The sequence below is a fragment of the Aulonocara stuartgranti genome, assembly GCF_965226115.1.
Source record: "Aulonocara stuartgranti genome assembly, chromosome: 3".
NCBI lineage: Eukaryota > Metazoa > Chordata > Actinopteri > Cichliformes > Cichlidae > Aulonocara > Aulonocara stuartgranti.
Genome location: NC_138941.1, coordinates 67,346,394 through 67,366,632, shown reverse-complemented (window position 1 = coordinate 67,366,632; position 20,239 = coordinate 67,346,394). Strand labels below are relative to the sequence as shown.

Sequence of the window (20,239 nt, the reverse complement as noted above, 5' to 3'; positions counted from 1 at the left end):
TATAATAATAACTGTAATATTGGCAGTATAATATTTACATCACCAACATGAGATGATTTTAGTCTCATGAACAACATTAGCTAATTGTTATTTACTAGCTAATCTTAAAATGACTGTTCAGGACAGAAATGAAGCCCAACAATCATGTTTTTACAGTCCCGCGGTCTCAGCTTTAGATACTCAACAAATCAAACAAAGCTCATAAAAAAATAAACAGATGAACAAAAACTGTTTCTCTTCCATTTCAAACAATGCTGTATGAAACGTTTCAGCGGTTAGTATCAAAAAACAAGTTACCAGGTTTGACAGGCTCATGCCCACTCACGTCAGACCACTGGCTTGTGCCTGTCCGTTCGACAACCTCGGACCGTCCAAACCTCTAACTTCCACCCCAATACCACAGGACGAGCCCCCAAGCTGTTACGAGTTCAAAATTGGGGATGGAGACAAGAGAAAAAACCACAATAACAACACTGGTCCGGCCGGGTTAAGTCAAACGATGATTTTAATGATCTACCTGTTGAATTATTTCCAAAGTGTGCCAAATTGGACATGATTAAATTAAAAGGACAGAATGGACAGTATGGACAGAACTTTGAGCAGCAGCACCAACGGATGCAAACGGACTGAAAAGGAGGAGGGCAGGACCCCAGGGCACGCTTCAGGCCGTGGTTTACCCAGAACACCAGAACAGGAAAGTGATGAACATAAACACCCACATCTACATGCACTGACTCAGAATGAAGAGAAACACACATATGCACATATGCACTTGTTGATTGAGTGAGAAATGACACACACACACACACAAATCGAAATGCTGATTCAATTCACTGAGAAGTGATCCACACACACACGCTGATGCAATGAAGAATGCTTTACTAACAAATGCTGCACATGTAACCCACATAAAAATAAAAAGAACTGCATCTATAACTAAATTGGAATCTTAAATTCCAACCGGAGTGTGTCCGTGAAGGCATCGCGACGCGTCGTGACGCACGCCACGCCGCGAGTCTGCACGTGCCTGTTGTGACCAATCATATTCGCGAGGCACCGATATATGCCTTCCGGGTTGTCGTCTCGAAAAGACGCGGGGGAGAGGCGTTAGCGGATGGAAGCAACAGGTACGTGGGGCGAGCGCTTTTCGCTGTTTACTATCTTGACTTGTTTTTGAATTAATTGTGGATTGCGTTCAACAGTATTTTGATACCGCCGCGGGTAGATGCGTGGGGCTCGTATGTGACATCGCACGTAGTGAATGGTGAGTTGAGCCTGAATGTTTGTTTGTATTTGTAACCTGTATCAGTATGCCAGTGCTATTAGCTGATGGGATAGCTAAGGCTGAGGCCTACTACATTACTACTACTCTCACTTTACGTGGCTGTAGTTTTGTTATTAGAGATTGTTATTTATTTTAATTTATTACAATGGTTGGATATGTATTTGTTGTATATTGGTATTTTCTCATGAACTTTATTGTGTACACTGGAACTAAAGCTAGCTTGGGAAATTTAGATGAATTTTGCTAATAGTGGTCCTGTGATTATAGTGCAGGCTAGTGGTGCCCTGGAGAGACCACAGCGACACCACTACCTTGGATGGCGAGCTAGGCCCAACGAGCCAGAACCCCAGCTACAACTTCCTGCGGTCTGGTAGGAGGCTGCTGCGGCCTACACTCTCCCCCCTGGTTTTCAGTCCCCCAAATCTCACTTTCGAGATCTCAGTCTTGGAATCTCAGTTCTGATCATCACACTTCCAATTTCAACCTGTTACAGACTGTCATACGCGTTGGACTTATATCAATCATGAAATAGCAACTTTATGGACATTGTCTGCCGGGGGTTGGAGGAGGTTGCTGCACCGCTGTGCAGCGGATATTTTACAAGCTTGAATTATGTTTTATCTTTTTCCTGTCTGCAGAATTTATAAATATTGGTATTTGGTAATTGCACTTTATTTTCACTATAAATAATAACTGTAATCACAATATCTGTGGTTGTATGTTTATTGTACTTCACTCACCTCCTAGAGCCGAATCTGATATCTTCTGAATTAGCCCAACTACTCATAACCAACTTAAATTATTTTAGCTTATGTACTTGCTACACACACAAACATCCAAATACGGAGTCTGTTACAACAACAAGAACCCATTGATTGTTTATTGGTTAAATGCATTTCATGCCACCCAGAGGGCATCTGTGTAGATTTAGGGGACAAGGATTAGTGAATGTCCACAAACAATTCACCAAGCCTGTAAAAGAAGGGTGGATGTTTTGTCTTGCTTTGTTTTGTTTTTGCAAGAACAGAAGGATGATAGAGACTAAGGGGGGAGGCTGTAGCTTCACAGGAGTGTGAACTGCAGACTTAACCCTTTGGTTGCTAATTTTGAGTTACTGATGTTTACATTAAGAAAATTGTGTTTTATTAGCTGTATTTCGATTAATGTATCATATTATATGGTTGGGAATGTTAAATGCTAAAGTGAAGAAAAGGTTTGATTTCACTCATAAGTGAGCAGATTATTATTAACCATAGCGGGTCACTGTAAAGAGTCAATCAACTTTTATAGAGATAAAAAACAAAAAACCCTAATAAGCCTAATTCTTAAAGACCCCTCAAATTATTTACTAGATGTTTATTTTTGAAAATTAATAAAAATCTGAGTTTAACAAAACATTTTAAATGTAAATATCAAGCTTACCTTTCTTTCTTCCATAAAATGTGCTTGTGGGCATGTCAGCCATTTTGAAAAGGTGGGAAAAACAATTGGCAAGGCCACACCCACACATGTGATATAATGTTAAAGGTACTGTTGTCCTCTCTAAGAAACATCAGGACTTAGAGGAGTGGCAAGTAGAGTAGGAGAGCTACAAGCAAAAACTAAATGTGTACTACAGTGCGCAAAAATGAATTACTGGGTCAAAAGGGGTTTATGAGGGACATTTATAAAACTAAAAATCCCACAAACTTTAAAGTGCACTTGAAAAGCTCACACAAGAAGGTTAACCTAGCTCACCTTGAAGAGCTCATCAGGGGGAGCACACTCCCCCTCCTTGAAGAGCTCCCCCACTTAACCAGCATCCCCAGAAAACAGCTAACCCCAGATAAGGCAGCGTGATGCATCCCGAGACAACAGGACTGGGACATCTAAATAAATGTGTGAGTCAATCGCCTTCAAAAAGGTTATCAATTCATTTGAACTAAAATTAGGAACACCCGGTGCTGCAAGAGTTAATAGTCTCAATACCCAAGGATAAGCGGAAGAGCATGATTGATATAATGGAACTAGGATTTGGTTACACTTAATTTTTGCAAAACACAACTAAAACTATAACTGAAACTAATCAAAACTAAACTCAAATTAAGGACTTTCTGAAAATAAAAACTAGACTAAACTAGCAAAGAATTGGTAAAAAAAACTAATTACGACTGGTATAAAATTGAAAATCTGGAGTTGAAACTAAATAAAACTGAAAACTAATGAAAATGGCAAAACGATTAAAACCCCGGTGCAGAGATTGGCAAATCTGACCAGGAAATGTTATAAAATGAATTGTCGGAACAGTCAGCGTTAAAGTCACCTTTGACAGTCCAGACTAAGATGGCGTTGAACATCTTCAGGGCGGAAAAGGGTTGGTGTGACCAAGGTGTGGTTTGGCTTGTTGTATGTATATTTTGAGATGATGTGGCTCTGGAGGGACCAGTTACCAGGGCATGGAAGGAGGACAGACTCATTAAATGAGGAGAAGGAATTTCCTGGGATTGGAGATCCTCTGGGTGAGTGGTTGACTGAGAGCATGTATAAAATAAAGGTTATCTGTTGTTATTGATTGGTAATAGATTGATAATTGGCCACATTTACAGCTGTATTGACTTGTTGTGGACGTAGTCGACTTCAGGTTTAAGCACTCTAATCAACAGGTTGAAAATAGTGATATTAAAGGAAGAGTATGCAGCGCCACCCTGTCAGACGCCAGTGACGGTGGGGCTCACTGATGAATCAGGTGAGCTGGATTCATGGCTGATTCAAAACTAAGATTCCCCTGCTGTGGTCAGTAAGGGGAAGACAGGGGGAAATAGAATTTAAAAGAGGCATTTATAAACGTTTATGTGCCAAGTTAAATGGGATAAAAGGGGATGTTTTTACGCTTATCTTGGCATCAGCTTTATTATTGCATCAGAATCATATAACAAGCATTGCATTAAACATTTATTGAAGTTTTTGACATTGTACTAACGTTTGTCTTCCAGTGATTGTTATAACCGCAGGTTAATCTTCTATTCTTAATCGTATATTCACAGGTGTCAGGATAATCATGTGATCTTCTATTGCAGGTGTAACCATGATCATTTTTATACATATTGCAGTTTGTTGCTCATTATAGAGTTGTGCACAAGTTAATAAGGGTTAAAAGCTACAGTCAGCGCGATGTTTGGCTGATCTATGGTGTGGAGTGACTTCGAGCATGGAAGGCTGCACGTGCTTACATAACACTGATATCATGTTATTCTTTGTGATCTTTTATTCAATTATATCTTTAAGTCAAGTTTTAAATAGTGGTAGTTAATTAAATGACATTCATTTAAGATCATATTCTTGGGTCAGAGCATCACACGCAGATCAACTTAACAACCTGGGAGACCTTGTAGCTGCAATATTGTGTCTCCATATGGAACAGTAGGCGGAAGCAAACACATGATTTTTGGGGGGCAAAGGTGAGGATTAAAAAAAAAAACGGCTAATTTGTTTTTGATGTCTTCTCTTAATATGAGTGGTTTTAGTAATCTTCAGACACACCTTGCAAATGTGCTTATAATGAGTTTGCACTCGGCCTTTTGAAGGTCATAAGCTTTGTTCGGCGTGATGGTCCGGACTGATAAAGTGTAGGAAATGCCTTGAGTGCAGAGGGCTAAATGCAAACACACGTACACACATAGGATATGATTAGAATAAGTCCCTGGGACATTCTGAATATTCTAAACCAATTCTGAATCACTAGAAGGTCAGTAGATAACAACATTAGATTATTAGGGTTAGGAAGAGAGGTGTTTTGGTTTTCTGTCTCTTACAGAAAAAGGAACAGACACCAGATGAGGTCACAGAGATGCGAGGATCCTCCGCAGCAGAGACAGACACAGTGACTGCCGAGACACCAACTGGGTCCAAGTGTCATGGCGTTTGGGCTCCAGCTAGTCACCTCAAAAGGATGGATCCCATAAACACAGCAATAACCATGAAGGGGTTGGCGGAAATCCAGGAACACCAGACCAACGAAGTTCGAGAGGCTCTGCTATTGTTGGAATAATTGTTTTTCTTACATTTGAACTGCGCAAACACAGAGGTCATCTCACCTATGGTTCGCTCATCAGGGGGACAAAGGACCTCAGGAGTGAGAAGAGATGAACCCGGCCACACTGGGTTATAGGGTGTTGGTGAGCTCATTATTCTAATGACCTCATCAGGGGGAATTGTTAGATTATAATATTATTTTATGCCATGTTATACCCTTAATTAAAGATTATGAATTATTATGTAGTTTTAGTTTGCATTATTCTCCTGAATTAGAAGAAGCTGATAACTATTGGATTAGTTAAACTGATTTGCATTACATTAGACTGCTGATTTATTGTGGATAAATTATATTGTTTTATGATGTTATCAGAAATACTGTTTGCAGAAAGGCATCGCCTTATTTGTCTGATTAGAAGAGAACGGAACATGCTGGAGTTTTCTGCCCAATCTCAGCAGGAGCAGATAAACGGGGAGCCAAGGTCGTAGCTTAGGCGCCGTGTGAGAGAAAAGCATGTGAATGTTTAGGCTTTTATGATAAGGTGGGGGCACCAGAGGCTATAAGAGTTTGATCAATGCTCCACCATTTTGAGATCTGAGGCTGTCTGCATACAGTGTCCATCTCCCACATGTGTGATCATTAAAATCATCGTTTGACTTAACCCGGCCGGACCAGTGTTGTTATTGTGGTTTTTTCTCTTGTCTCCATCCCCAATTTTGAACTCGTAACACTGGTGGCAAGTGGCATCTTGGCGGCTGCACGCTTGACTTTTCTCAGTTCATGGGCAGTTATTTTGCACCTTGGTTTTTCCACACGCTTCTTGCGACCCTGTTGACTATTTTGAATGAACCGCTTGATTGTTCGATGATCACGCTTCAGAAGCTCTGCAATTTTGAGACTGCTGCATCCCTCTGCAAGATATCTCACTGTTTTTGACTTTTCTGAGCCTGTCAAGTCCTTCTTTTGACCCAGTTTGCCAAAGACAAGGACATTGCCTAATAATTATGCACACCTGATATAGGGTGTTGATGTCATTAGACCACACCCCTTCTCATTACAGAGATGCACATCACCTAATATGCTTAATTGGTAGTAGGCTTTCGAGCCTATACAGCTTGGAGTAAGACAACATGCATGAAGAGGATGATGTGGAGAAAATACTCATTTGCCTAAATTCTGCACTCCCTGTATAGCTTTAGAAAAATTTGCATAAGAAGCACTTGCAGCAACAAAAACATAATATTCCAAACTTGCAGCAACAAAAAGATAATATTCCAGAAACACGCTTTGCCGATGTTCATAACACTTCTTACGTTGGCATATACATCAGTGCAAATTATTGCATGTCCGCCATTACCTGCCCGAAACCGGAAGTGACGTCATTTTTGTGGGCCTTATAAGCCTATGTTGATGTTCATAAAAGTCATGTGCATATTACTATTGTACAACACTTTGGTCTACCAGGTGTGTTTTTAAAGTGCTATATAAATAAATGATGATGATGATGATGATGATGATGATGATGATGATGATGATGTTTGACTTCATGCTTTTCCGTATTGTTTCTGGGATCCTTAGAACTGAAATTACACTGTTGGAAATATTATAATGCATCAAAATAAACTATTTATTTTCATTTTTCCTGTAGTATATAAAAGGACTGTTACAGATGAACTTGGATACTAGGATATGTATCCTGTGTCACTAAAAATACATTTTATTTTAGTTTTATACATTGATTAATGACCTGTGACCATGGGTCATTGTAGCATCACAGGGAAGGTTGAAGCCGTCCACTGCACCTGTATGGCCGGAGTTGCGGAGACCTGCAGCCATGTCGCTGCTCTTCTGTTTAATGTAGAAGCAACAGTGCGGATCTGTGGCACAAGGACTGTTACAGATGAACTTGGATACTGGGTTTTGCTGGGTAATATGATCAAGATACAATCAGAGGTTGGCCATAAAATGGACTTTTCCTCTTCAGCTGCCCAAAAAAGGCTCTTGATCAAAACATAAACAGACCATCCGTATGGAAAGGTAAAACTAGCCGTCCTCAAAAAAAGTAAAATCCTACCTGCTACTGTGGAAGAGTTGTCACCGCCATAGGGCTTTGGAGCGTGATGTCACGGGGGTGGGCGTGGAAAGGATTTTGGCCTGATGCGCCATTTTCCGGGTCCAAACAAAGCGCAAGCGAAAAAGGAGCGAAGGCACACACAACAGCCATGGTTCGTACTTGCTGTGTTGCCGGCTGTGGAATAAGCTTAAAAAGGGTTTGTCTTTTTTATTCTTTCCCAACCTGGAAGCATCATGAGGGAGCTTATATGGCGGACCTTACAAAACGAAGGCGTCTAGCCTGGATAGCAGCCATGAGACGGCTTGATATTCAGTTTGCTCTCCAGATATCTGTTGGTGTGCTCCAGACATTTTTACTCCGGCAAGTTCTGTATGTTCATAACACTCTTTATAGCTTAATAATATTATCGTTGGGGTTCTTGGAGGTTATAGAAATTGCAAATGTAACCCATATCAACTACTCCCTGTCACATGACCCATGTCAGCTGATTTGAGGCCCTTCTTCTGATTGGCTCCTTCCACGTCGCGGCAACTCTGAAAACCGGCTGTGAAGGGATACTTCCGGGTTCGACTCCTGCTGTGGCTGTGAGCTTATGGCATTTAGAACGGCGTTGGAAAACAAAGCGTTTTCTCCTCAATTCATCTGTAACCTCATTTCACCTCAGCGGTAAATGTCCTTAATATCTTTCAACCTTTGGTTGTCAGTAACCAGCCGATCGTTTTTGCGATTAAAAAATGACTTTGTGCAGCAGTGTTCCCACCGCGAGCAGAACTCCGGTTCAAAAAGCACTGTTTTTGAACACTTTTATTTACTTAAGCATTTTTATGGGCTTACTTTGAAACAAAGTGCGATTGAATGATTATTGTTATGTGTTGCCTTGAATTCGGCTATGCTGTCTGTTAGACAGTTGTTTTTCTTTATTGTTGTTTTTGTATTGTTTGTAGCGAACGCTACTGGAATGTATAGATTAAGCTACGTAGCCAAGATGATTAATAATTTAACTGTTGTACATTGATTGATGATGATTTATGATTTGCATTATTACATAGACTTGCAGAAAAATATATTTGTTTTCCGGTAAACTGAATCGAACTTGATGTGCTAATGGACATTTTTCTGACCTACAGGTCAGGTTTTTTTTCCCCTTTGAATTGATCTTCTTCATATTGAAGTGGCGAGCCGGTAGGAACATTCTTTGTTTTCCCCCACTTAGCCGTCTTTGGATTATGGACATATTTCCCCATTGTATGCAGCTGGACCCTAAGGAGGAATACCTTAAAAGTGAACTTTAAAAAGAAAAGGACCAAAAAAAGGACTCTTAGCAAAAGGACTCTTGCACAGAAAAAAATCCCAGCATTGATTTATTATTTAATTGTGGACATTTACGTTGTGTGTTGTATTAATTATTTTGTTCCCTTTCCCCTATTTATTCAATATATTTTTGGTACAAGACATTGCAGTCTTTGGTCTCATCATTCACACCATCTAGGCTCCATAAAGAAGTATTTCTTCTGCGCATCAGTCAGTAAATTCATCCATTGACATAAACTAGTCCTTAAATAACTTTGCGTTACACAAACAAACATAGAATTGAGTGACTGTGGAGACATACGTGCTATGTAACGATTTGCTAACTCTTTCGCACAACTGTAGGGAAGCCTGCCTATGAAATGAATCAAACAAATCCAGACTGGTTACCAACGTTAAACATAGGGCACTCCGAAATCCGAACGTGAGGGTTAGGGTCAGGGTTAACAAGATACGTGAAGATATCGGGGTAGGACAGTGGTGGTAAGTACTCTGGGTCTTTACTCCACTGCCGTATTTCATTCGGAAGCAGACATCTGAAACACCCGGGGCTTAGCCCTAAAGGGTAGTATGGATGTGGGATTCTTTTTTTTTTCTTTTTTTTTTGGGGGGGGGGGGGGGGGGGGGTAGACATTACTGAAAGATTAATTGGAGCATAACTGAGCCACTGTGTGAGAGCTGAGCAGCAAAAGGAAATTAAGTGAGGGTAGAAATGACTGAAAGATTAATAGGCTTTATTATGAATTTTGTTCAAAAAGGAATGAATTCATATAGGAAAAAATATATATCACATATGCAAGACACCTTAAACTAGTATTTTAATTAAGCAGCAAGGCAGAACAAAGTTGGGGCTGCATCAAGACACGAGGACTAAACCCCAATTCAACCAGACCCAGAACTGATCCGGAATTAAAACAGGACTACAACAGTTCAAAATCAGGACTACTTAGGACTTAACCAAGACAGAACCAGAATCAGAACTAGATGATAGTAGCACTAAAAATCATCATAGACCCGCACTACACTTATTTTTTTAATTCTACCAAAAGTACACTATTTACATTCAGAAAAGTTTATGTAATTATTTAGCCTTCATAAGCCTGCATAACTTAATAAATATATAACTTGAAAAATAACAAACCTGAAAAGAAACACTAGGTACGAGATACACAAGTACCTATGATACGGATTTTGATAAACAACCATTTGACTAACATGTGTTTCTCACCTGCTCTTGTTCCCTTACTGTTCTGTCCTCATTCTCCTCTCTCTCCCTCTCTCTCCCTCTTTGTGCTGACAATCATCAAATATACAGTTGAAACCAGATATTTACATACTCTTCAGATCAAAACAGATACACTTTTTTAATTGTAACATCAAATCAGACTACCGTAATTGTCGGGCTATAAGCCGCTACTTTTTGCACAAGCTTTGAACCCTGCGGCTTTTAGTCAGGTGCGGCTTTTCTATGGATTGTCCATGATTTTTATCATATCGTAAGACAATTTGTTTTGTTTGTTCCGCTGTTGTACGGCACTACGTTGCCTGGCGGAAGGGCATGTGACTCCGCCACGGCCCTTCTGAGGGTGTTCGACTCCGACACTGACAACAAGGATTTCTTTGGTTTTGAAAGTGACAACGAAGGAAAGAAGCTGAGAGTGGATGACGTAGCAATCCTGAGCCTGTTCGTATCCGACACTGGAGAAGAGGAATTTGGTGGTTTTAGTGCGCAGGAAGAAGAGAAAGATGGTGGTGAATGACTGACTTTTCTTCTTGTTAAAGCCGTGTCACTGCACCTGAGCCTAAAAGGTAGTCCGAATCCATTTTTCTGGTGTGCTGTAGGTTATTGTTATGTACTACATTTGTTACTCATTTATGAAGCACAGCACATGTTTCGTACTTGTAATTACCGCTACTTGTACATATACCTAAAAAGTTATGCAAATATGTACCCATAACTTGTTTTTCAAAATATTAATAAAAGGGGTGTTTCTCCAAACAGCCATCTCTTTCCTGACAATTCGCTTTGTGCATATTCTCTTACATATGATAAGTCAACATTGAAACACCTGCGGCTTTTGGTCAGGTGCGGCTAATGTATGTACAAAACAGGATTTTCCCCTGATTGTAGCTTGTGCGGTTAATATTCAGGTGCGCTTTGTAGTCCGGAAAATACGGTAAATGTTTATTTTTTTAGATTGATAAATATAAAAAAAACATATTTGTTAACTTTAAGAGTAAATAGAGAAACTATCTGTATTTCTTAATTTTAAATGGCACCAAATTGTATTCAAAATTGAGCCACACTTATGGAGCTCCACAATCCTTTTCCTGGTGTTTTGGTTGACATCTCTTAATTTTCCATTTCAAAGAAACAGGCTCTGTGTTTTGTCTTATATGCATCCACAGCTGTTCCACCAATTTACTCACATGGACTCTACTAACCTATCAGAAGCTTCTTCAGCGCAGAATGGAATCGTCTGGAGTTTTTTTTTATTAATTAACAATAAACTTAATGTATATGTACTCCTAAATTTGATGAAAGTGATTAAAATAGACAGCTCTGTCTCTCTTTATTCTGACATTTAACTAATTCAAAAGATATTTCAATATTTATTTATCTAAAACAAAATAAGTTTACTCTAAATTGATGTTGTACAGTAAAAAAAATGTTCTTGTGTTTTCCATAAAGTGTATGTAAATATCTGGTTTCAACTGTGAATATACTGCTGTGTATTGAAAGTCCTCTTGTTTTGCATAGATATACTGAACAACATACAAAGCACAATATATAAAATAACATCTACCTGAGTTTTTTCTTTGAAAGAAGCTCCTTATGTCCATTCTTGTATATCAGTGCATTACTGAAACAGATTTATTTAGCCGTGGAGGGAAACAACTGAAAATATGAAATAAACACACATAAGCTAAGACTCTCTAAAGAAACAGCATTGTTGTTGTTCGGCTTTTCATTTCGCCATTTGTTGATTAACTTGAAGAGCAAGTAACGTAATACTGGTCAAGTGATCAGTTTGATATCAATCTTTCGTGATACACCATCATATTTACATTTTTTGTACAGTATGAATGATTTACTCTGGTACCTGGTCAATCTTCAGTTCTCCTCTGTCTGCCTAGCTCAGTTTCTCCAACAGCGCACTTGCAGTAGTGATGTGTCGGTCGCGAACGAAATGGCTCTTAGAGCCGGCTCTTTGGAGTGAACGACGCGAGCCGGCTCCTTATTGGGAGCCGGTTTTTTTCTCTCTCTCTCTCACTTTTTTTCAGCGTCACTCCGCACGCGAGCCTTGTGCTTTGCGCTGGAAAGAGGGGGGAGGGGCAGTAGTTACACTGGCAGTACCACAGGAACAGAGCCGGAGGGAAACAGCCAGGGACATCAACGTCACATTAGAAAGGTATAGTAATCATCCAAAACTATATTCAGTTGCGGATGATAAAGGATTCAGAAAGTTTATTCATGCAGGCCCAAATGGCAGAGAATATGCATGTTCTTTTTGTTTTCATATTTTAATTTATATTTAATTGTGTTGTGGTTTGCAGTGTTTTGTGTTCTTTCACTTTAAATTTGTTTAAAAGGAAAAAAGCTGAAAATTTAAATAGTTAAAAGTTGAAATGGAAATAGTTGGTTTTTGTATTATATTATTTATTACATTTTGTGTGGAGTGAGTGAGTGGAGTCTTCTACCGCTGCTCCATTGAAAGTGTGCTGACATATTGCATCGGTGTGTGGTTCTCCAGCTGCACCACAGCACACAGAAAGGCACTCCAGAGGGTCATCAACATGGCCAAAAAAATCATTGGACATCCTCTTCCCTCCCTGAAGGACCTGTACAGCACTCGCTGTCTCAAGAGGGCACGCAGCATCCTACGGGACTGCACACACCCAGGACACCGGGTGTTTAAGCTGCTGCCGTCTGGCAGGAGGTTCAGGCTGCTGAGGTCCCGAACAAATAGACTCAAGGACAGCTTTTACAACAGGGCAATAGCCCTGATCAATGTAAATAGCTGACCTGACTGGATACCTCCCTGGACTTTTTAGGGGGAGGTAACAATGTTTAAAACGATAACAATAATATTTATATTTATAACAAGGTGCAATAATAATTAATGTGCAATAATAACAGTGTGCAATACACATACACTTATTCTTCTTTTTTATACTAAGTTAATATACTGTGTTGTGTTGTTTGTTACATTGTGATGTGTCATATCGTGTCGTGTTGTGTTATATGTAGTGCCGACGTAGGACAGTTTTTCCAATTTCATTGTACTACTGTACTATGTATGACTGTGCAATGACAATAAAGAGTTATCTTATCTTATCTTATCTATCTTATCTTTATAAATAAAAGTATATTTACAGTGGCCCCTAGAGACAAAGCACGTAAAAACTCCAAAACACGTACAAAACACAACAGAGGTGCTCCAGGATGCTCGGGCGCAGTGTTGAGCTTTTGTTACCTAGTGGCCACACAAGCCAGCAAGTACCAACGACCGGATTTGGTGTGTGGTAGTAACAGGTAAATGAACCTTTTTTTTTTATTATTTGAATATATATGAGTGCTTGTGTATAAATACACAAACAATACACACATGCTTTCAATTGTGTAATTTAAGTGATCTAGGTAGCGGTTTTGAAAGTTCAGTTAACGCTAGAAATGTGTTTTGGAGTTTGTACATGTTTTGTCTCTAGGGGCCACCGCATATATTTATATATAAACATATATAAATAAAACCACTTCTTTTTTTACATTAGTAATTCCTTTTGTGCATAATTTTATATTATTGTTAATAATAAATTAATTAAAGCAACAAAACAACCTGAAGAGCCGGTTCGGAGCCGACAGAGCCGGCTCTTTTTAGTGAGCCGAGCTGAAAGAGCCGGAAATCCCATCACATCGTCACTGCGGGGCGATCGTGGCTCAAGAGTTGGGAGTTCGCCTTGTAATCGGAAGGTTGCCGGTTCGAGCCCCGGCTTGGAAAGTCTCGGTCATTGTGTCCTTGGGCAAGACACTTCACCCGTTGCCTACTGGTGGTGGTCAGAGGGCCCGGTGGCGCCAGTATCGGCAGCCTCGCCTCTGTCAGTGCGCCCCAGGGTGGCTGTGGCTACAATGTAGCTGCCATCACCAGTGTGTGAATGTGTGTGTGAATGGGTGGATGACTGGATATGTAAAGCGCTTTGGGGTCCTTAGGGACTAGTAAAGCGCTATATAAATACAGGCCAACAATCATGTTTTTGCGGTACCACTTGCAGATACTCAAAAATTCAAACAAAGCTCATAAAAAAATAAACAGATGAATAAAAACAGTTTCTCTAAATACAGGCCATTTACCATTCACTAACTCGCAGGCAGTAGCTGCCCCGTCCTGCTTAGTGCCTGAGCTCAGATCATACCAATATTAGGGGGGATTTACGCACAGTCGTAAACACATACACATACAAATCCTGATTTACAAGTACAAAATATTTATGATCACATTTTGAGCCCATACTTGAGCTTTGCCAGAAAATAGCGCGTCAGGCCAAAATCCTTTCCACGCCCACCCCTGTGACATCACGCTCCAAAGCCTCCTTCTCAGCAAGCTTCCACTACTCTCACCCTGGAGTTGCGCTCCCCCAGGCTTGTACCTGTGGCTTCATGTCCTGGGGTGGGGGTTGGTTGTTCTCCTGCCCTGCACCCCATCCTTTTGTTCATATTCCAAGACTATTTTTCTTTATGTATTCTTTCCCCCCAGCAACCGCCATATTATGATGTTGCAAGCAATCACAAACTCTACAGTGTGTCTAACTCCAATGTCTACCAAGCAATCTATTATTCTCAACAGAGCTAAACTCAGCATAAACTGAACCCACATTAAAGTTAGCTCGATGCTTACCTTTAGACGAGCCCACAAACCGAGAGAAACTCCGTGATGAAGCTGGAACTCTTTCCAAACACAGGAAACAGATCAGGGAGCAGAGACCCACGTTGTTCCAGTAAGTTTACTACTTTACTCCCGTTTCATGAAAAAGCAGCTCGCTCTGCTCGAATCCTCTCCTACACACACACTTTGCTCCTCCCCCTTTACCCGGCTCCGCTGTGATTTGTTGCTGTGCGGTCACGTGACTCAGCTGCACAACGTAACCCCGTGGAGTGTTATTTCAAAAGTAGCGCCAATCTCCTTTTCCTAAACTCTTTTCCTTGGCCTCGATGAAAACGTCATCGTGGGGAGGACAACTGCTGAGATGTCAGGGAAAGAGAGGAGCGGTGCTGAGAATTGGAACAGCCTTACGCTCGTCTCTCTGTAACAACGTGACACCGGATGTCCGCCTGTTGAAACTACATTGTGCAGAAGATGGACTACAAAACAAACATCTTACTTCGTCACAATGTGTTCTAACCCTGTTGTTTTATGGAGGTTATATAAACAGGAACAGCCTGTTAAAAATATTGCTTCATTATTGAGTTTGAATTTTAAAGAAGAACAAACAGTTAGGGTCAGATTTACTAACATCTGCAGCAGGTCAAACACGTCTTTTGATGTTAAAGAGCTGCTAGGTTTACTGAAGAGACTGTCCTAAAACTCTCCAGTCAGTCCTCAAGCTGTGTTTTGAGGTGAGCCCCACTTATTTTTACTTATTTATAGCACAGCAAAGAGTCAGCTGTTCACAGATGCTCTCCAGCTGATTTTTACTGAACTGAAGTGGCTTCTTCATAGAGAGATTAAAGCACACTGTTAGTAGATCATCCTGTAATTGTGACATCACAATAATTTGCCTCACTTTACAAATCTGTAACTTCTATAACATATAAAATTAAATATATAATACAATAAGTACTTTGTGAAGGACTTTGCTGACATCTTGGCTGAATACATGCCAAAATATGATTGTGTTCCTATTGTTGGGGGCTTTGATATTCATGTGTGTTGTCCTGATATGCCCATTGCAAAGGGCTTTTAAGGCCTTACTGATTCTTTTAATGTGGTGCAATGTGTGACCTGTCCCACACATGAATGTGGACACACACTTGATCTTGTTTTATCTCATGTTTTGTTTTTTTTGTTTTTTTGTTTTGTTTTTAATGTAGAGATTTGTGATGCTGTGTTTTCTGACCACAGTCCTGTGATGGTTGAAGTTCCTCTTGCCTGTACCTCAGTTAAACCTCACGCTGCTGCTCGGCGCTGACGAGTTTTTAACTCCTCCCTTGCTGAGCAGTTTTCATCAGTTTTAACCAGAACTGCAAAATCCCAGATTTTTAATGCAGCCAGAACTGAGCTCATGATTTTATTCCACCTGCCAGACTGCTTTGGACTGCTTTGCACATGGCTTAATTAAAATCCAGCCATTCTAAAACTAAATCTGAGCCCTGGCTGAACGACACGACCCGAGCTGTAAGACACGAGTGCCGTCGAGCTGAGCACATATTCAGATGTAGCCCCCAAATTTTTACATACTGTAGTCAAACACCTGTTTAAAAAAAACCTGTTCTTGATCTTACGATTCTTGCAAATTACAGGCCTTTCTTCTAACTACCTTTTCTTTCCAAAATTCTTGAAAAGAGAGTTGACAGTCAATGAATGACCTTCCTGAAAAAGCAAAATGTTTTACACGTTTTCAAATTTGGTTTTAAACCCTTTCATAGGCAGCACGGTGGCACGGTGGTTAGCACTGTTGCCGCACAGCAAGAAGGTCCTGAGTTCAATTCCACCATCAGGCCGGGGTCTTTCTGTGTGGAGTTTGCATGTTCTCCCCGTGTTTGCGTGGGTTCCCTCCGGGTACTCCGGCTTCCTCCCACCGTCCAAAGACATGCAGCTTGTGGGGATAGGTTAATTGGAAAATCTAAATTGCCACTAGGTGTGAATGTGCGAGTGAATGTGAGTGTGAATGGTTGTCTGTACTTGTGTGTTGGCCCTGCGACAGACTGGCGACCTGTCCAGGGTGTACCCCGCCTCTCGCCCTGTGACAGCTGGGATAGGCTCCAGCGTCCCCGCGACCCTGAAAAGGATAAGCGAATGGATGGATGGACCCTTTCATAGCACTGAATCAGCCATTTTAAAAGTTTTTAATGACATATTTTTAGCCACTGATGCTGGGGACTGTGTTGTTCTTGTACTTTTAGATTTGACAGTTGCATTTGATACTGTGGATCATGCATTTTACTCTGTCATTTGGAGCACTGGGTGGGCACTTGAGTGGTTCAGGTCCTACTTGGCGGGGCAAACATTTTGTGTCAGTCTCTGTGACCATGTGTCGTCCTCCGCTCCTCTCTTGTGTGGTGTCCCACAGAGCTCAGTTCTAGGCCCCCTTCTCTTTTCTTTGTATCTGCTCTCTCTTGGATCTATACTGAGAAAACACAGCATTGCATTTCACTTCTATGCTGATGACTGTTAGGTATTTTAGTACCATGGGAGCATTTACTGGATATTGTTTTATAGTGACATTATGCAGGAAAACTCTGTCATTCAATAAGGCCCCTTTGTTTTAGTTATTTTTCTCTTTGACCCAAGAATTGATGTGTGAGAATCACAGGCTGGTACAAGGTTGAAATACCACAGAGATCACTCCCTCAGCTACATTAGTTTCTTAATCTTTTAGACGCCTGTTGAAGGCCAAATGGTTTGTTTCAGATTTCACTAATGTAAGAACTCTTCGTTTTGTGCCTTGAAAATATGTCGCTGAGATAATCACAATTGTAGCTGAACTAATAAACTACACAAAGGATGCTTCTTCACCCAAGGGCAGGAAGACGCTGCCTTATCTTGGTCTGTACTGGTTTAAACTGATAATCTGCTGTCTCATGAATTTTACCCTCTATATAAACTGTTGTACTTGTGAATAAAGTTGAGTCACTTTGGGAAGACAATCTAAAGCAGTCTCTGTTTTCTTGTTCTCCCAAGCTGCTCCCGAGCTGCTCGTACTAACACGCTGAATGGCATGCTTGAATATTACTTGAGAATATATTTGACTGTGTTACAGACTAAGGGACATTCTCTGCTGATAGGTGAAGGTACATTCTCTGCTGATAGACGTCCACGCCTCGGAGGAAGCCGATCCACGGAGTAGGCCCTGGAAACAGTTTCCTTCAATGACTGTCAGATATATGTCCCTCTACATAAAAAAGGCACATATTCCATACAACCATTACTTCAGTGTCTTGATGACATTAAGGCTTGGATGTCTCTTAACTTTTTAAAATTCAATGATAAAAAGACTGAGGTGATGATTTTTGGTAGCCCCACTGAGATGCCAAATGTATATTTAGATTCCTTGGCTCGGTATGTTAAGCCAACTGTCACAAACCTGCTGGTCAAAGTGGACTGTAATGAGAAAAGATGACATTATATGCCACTGTAAATGCACTGCCTAATTGTTACCTCTCCCCACTGCCTTCAGTGGCAGGCAGCAGGAAATTTTAAGTTACAAATCAATATTGTCTGCATGGACAGATATTCCACATTCCATATATCATCATTCAGGTCCTGCATCAATACATTTCCATATTTTTATATCTATAAAAAAAGCTGACACTTGCTAGACTCTATCAAAGGTGTGAGCATCACAGCAGATGCCTTTGTGTCGAAGTAGCTAGAATAGAATAGAATAGAATAGAAAACTTTATTTGTCAATTTCTTCAAATGTACTTGCCATACAAAGGAATTGAAATTACGTTTCACTCTGTCCCATGCGTAGACATTGACAACAATAAAGTGCAGATGCACAACAGCTGAGGATAAAACACAGAAAAACACGAAGTTGATTTTCCTGGCCTGGGATTTTATAAAAATATTCAGCAGTACATCGAAAACGAAAGAAAACCATTAATCAACATATGAACCTTAGCTGATGCTGCTGAAGTGAAGCAGAGCAAAGTTACAGAGGTTTTATTAGAGACACGGCTAAGCGTTTTAAAATTTCGCATAATTTTAAAAAGTTTGAATTTGTTCAGTAGCCTATTGAACAGCAGAAATGAGACTTTCTTTTCAGAATTAGGTAAAAGGGAAAAAACAGAGGCCGACAGCGCTGTAAACAACGGTAGACTTGTGCGTAATAAACAAGTGAATAATGCAGAAAACAGATTTTTTTGACGGGAAACTGTTCTTGAAGTACACATAGACAGAAAGACAGAGAGAGAGGGAGAGAGCTGTGCATGAAGTGTGATTTTATTGTTGTGGAAGTAAAACAGCAAAAGTTCATGACGATGTTTATGTGAAGGGTTGGATCTTCTTTAGCTGCTGGTTTAGTCAATATTGTTTGGAGAGAGACAAAACCTGCAGCTTCAGAATCTAGTGGAAAAAGGCCGTGAACTCAAAGCACGGATCAGCGGGCTGTCGGCTTTCAGCCCCGACCGTGTCCGTGCTGTCGTGAGAGAAAGGCGACATCTCGCTGATTCTGATCCGTCGGTGGATCCACGCTTTGTGTTTACGTCTTTGTGCAGAATCGTGTTCCTGCTCTCATTTACTATTTCAGCTGTTTGGTTGTTGTTATTTGTTGAAATTTTCTGAGGTTTAACCTGAAATTCTGGCATTTTGGTCAAAATAAATTTGTATTAAAAAATCATTTCAGGATTTTAATGAATCGATATTACATTATCCACGCTAGAACCGATTTTAATCGATAAATCGATAATTAAAAACCCACCCCTATACATAACTTTGTGGACATGTAGCCAACAGTAATGTTATAACGTTCTTTGCAGATATATAAGTGATCTAAAATTTAATACTTGCTTTTAAAAGTTTATTCTTTGGCCACCACGCTTCAGCCATCTGCTGGGGTTTTTTCTTTTTTGAAAAAAATAGCAACAGCCACCACTGCGCTATGAATTCTGGCCTATGTTGGGACATAATCAGCCTTCAAATGGGGCCTCGAGGGATGCAGACGAAGTATAGATAGATAATATAAGTATAGATACTTACATGAAAACAAACATAATAACTTGATACTGTCACTGGGTTTAAACTAAAGGAGTGTTCACAAGAAATCATCAGTATCAAACTGTGACAATAAAAAAATGTTCATTAAAGCAATCAAGAATGAGTTTGATGTGAATCTTTGGTAATGCATGGGGGAAGCTCTGTGCCAATTTTATCAACAGCTACGGATTTTATCCTTTTCTGGATGCAATACCTTGGCCTCCAGTAACACTATATGGAATCTTAGAGTCATTTTGACCAGGATTTCTCCTTTAATGGAAATATTAAGCAACTATTTATGACTGCTTTCTTTCATTGCTGCAATATCTTGAAAATCAGAAATATCCTGTCCCAGAGTGATGCTGAAAAACTCGTTCATGCATTTATTTCTTCTTGTCGGGAATATTGTAATTCATTATTATCAGGATGTTCTTTTTTGCGTTGGGACACAGGCAGGATGCGATGGCTGCTGTTTTATCCATGTGTGGATGCACATACCCAGCTCCCAAATTGTACCCAAATACTGTACGATACTGTACCCTCCATCCAACCACACACTTTAGGGACTGTGACCACCCACTGCACATGCTCCACCGTGGTATCACTATGAATGACAACATCATCCAGGTAGCAAACAGCATATGCAG

The 20,239-nt window shown here is 40.3% G+C and overlaps 2 protein-coding genes across 4 annotated transcripts in view; one reads left to right on the top strand and one right to left on the bottom strand.

Annotated features, from left to right (window-relative positions):
- Positions 1-20,239, top strand: part of LOC309695629 (uncharacterized protein) — a 409,672-nt gene that overhangs the window by 206,635 nt on the left and 182,798 nt on the right. The gene's annotated exons all lie outside the window — the stretch shown is intronic.
- LOC309694246 (uncharacterized protein) overlaps positions 1-20,239 on the bottom strand; it is a 174,314-nt gene that overhangs the window by 12,332 nt on the left and 141,743 nt on the right. The window contains exon 1 of one of the 3 annotated variants that reach the window (XM_082514139.1): positions 14,574-14,744. The exons of the other annotated variants lie outside the window; for them this stretch is intronic. The gene's annotated coding sequence lies outside the window, so the exon portion shown is untranslated. Of the gene's footprint in view, positions 1-14,573; positions 14,745-20,239 lie in introns of those variants that run through there. 3 annotated transcript variants of the gene reach the window in all.